Here is a 1674-nt window from a genome sequence, read left to right on the forward strand (position 1 = left end):
CTTTATAAGACAATATATACAAGTATAACATTCATAACATAACCTATAAATGTGTACTAATTAAATATAAACATCAATCTTCTCTAACTTCAATGATTTGATTGTCACGATGTTGTCGACATCTGTAACTAGAAAAATACTGCAAAAAAAAAATAATAATATAAAATTAGTTAATTAAATTTTAGTAGAAATTAATGTTAGAAAAATTAACAAGTCCTAGTATGTGACCAATACAAATTAAAATCAATGTGAAATGGTATAATAGACTGCAATGTTTAATTACTTCATTGGATGANTAGTAATAAAAACTTCAGCCCAAGCACCATGGCTCCAGCAATCACANCAAGAAGGTAGAAGCAGAAGAATGCAAATGCAGGTGTACCAAGAAGACCTAATGAAAGAAGAAGACATCACGAAGAATAATATAATGGAAATTATAATATAATATATCTAAACTATATAACTTATGGTAATCAAATATTAAGAGCGTATTCCAACATACCCCAGATATCATCCAGCTTGATGAAAACTTCATTCAAGAAAGGAGAAATAGGAGGATCAACTAATAGATAGATAATAGTATGACCAACCCACGCCACAGAAACGATTAACCTGGCACAATTTTCAAATCTTAAGTTAGATGATACATGGACGTCATAAAACCTGTTTTAGATTAAGATAGCAAGAGTAATAATATCCCAGCAATAGTAATGCAACTGTATTCACTGCCCCCATCGAAGGGGTGTCTATTGCCACCCTCATACATCTAGTAGCACTTCAATTCAACTAATTTTGTCTATTTTCTCTAAAATATCATTATTTTCTCCTAGTTAAATTATATATTCTATAACCAAATATAATTTTACTTAAACTTCTTATCAGTCNTTCCTTCATTAATTTAAATTCAATCAATTTTTAGTAACGAAAATAAACCATTTAATCTATTTATCTATCAATCTTTATGAAATTTATCAAGAGAGAACCTTCTGAAAATCATCACAGACAGTTTAGTGTATCCAGCATTCCAAGTAACTCAATCCTTATATGTCATTGCTTACCCTAAAATTCCCAAAACAAGTTTTGCCANATACCCTAGAACTGTTAGTGCCCATGTTGCCTCAGCCTGNATTCATACAGGATCAGTAAGTGGGGGAACTATAGCACATTGTATATGTGTAGAAGTCTAGTATGGACAAGGAACTCACCTTTTCTCCTTATGGGTACATCTCTTCAAGAAGTTTGAAATCTTCTAATTGAAGCAACTCCTGGCAAATTATGCAAGATAGGTAAGTTTAAGAACATAAACACAAACAAATTAATCATAAACTNTGGACAAGTTTGAGCAGCCACTAGAAAAGCATACATCAACTTAATATATGGCATGTGAACAATNGTACACATAAAATATTTAACACGATGTTGGAAATATAAAGTACCACTAAAGCACTAAACCACAATGGTACTTTTCCACTGATTTCACATTTTTACGAAATTTCCTATCCTTTGAACCAGCTTTTTCTTCCTGACGAAGTGACTCAGCTGCTTTCTTCAGATCTTTTGCTTTTNAGCCCAATTTAGTAGCTTCCTACAACCATAACCAACAAACCACNCAATAAATATAATACAACATATTCAATCAACATTTAGTAGTTTCCAGCTCTAAAAGGATATAAC

The 1674-nt window shown here is 31.5% G+C and overlaps 1 pseudogene; it reads right to left on the bottom strand.

The window, feature by feature from the left end:
• On the bottom strand, positions 1-1365 carry LOC106778704 (annotated as a pseudogene).
• Positions 1366-1674: the final 309 nt, after the last annotated feature.

The sequence above is a fragment of the Vigna radiata genome, unplaced genomic scaffold (assembly GCF_000741045.1).
Source record: "Vigna radiata var. radiata cultivar VC1973A unplaced genomic scaffold, Vradiata_ver6 scaffold_435, whole genome shotgun sequence".
Classification (NCBI taxonomy): Eukaryota; Viridiplantae; Streptophyta; class Magnoliopsida; order Fabales; family Fabaceae; genus Vigna; species Vigna radiata.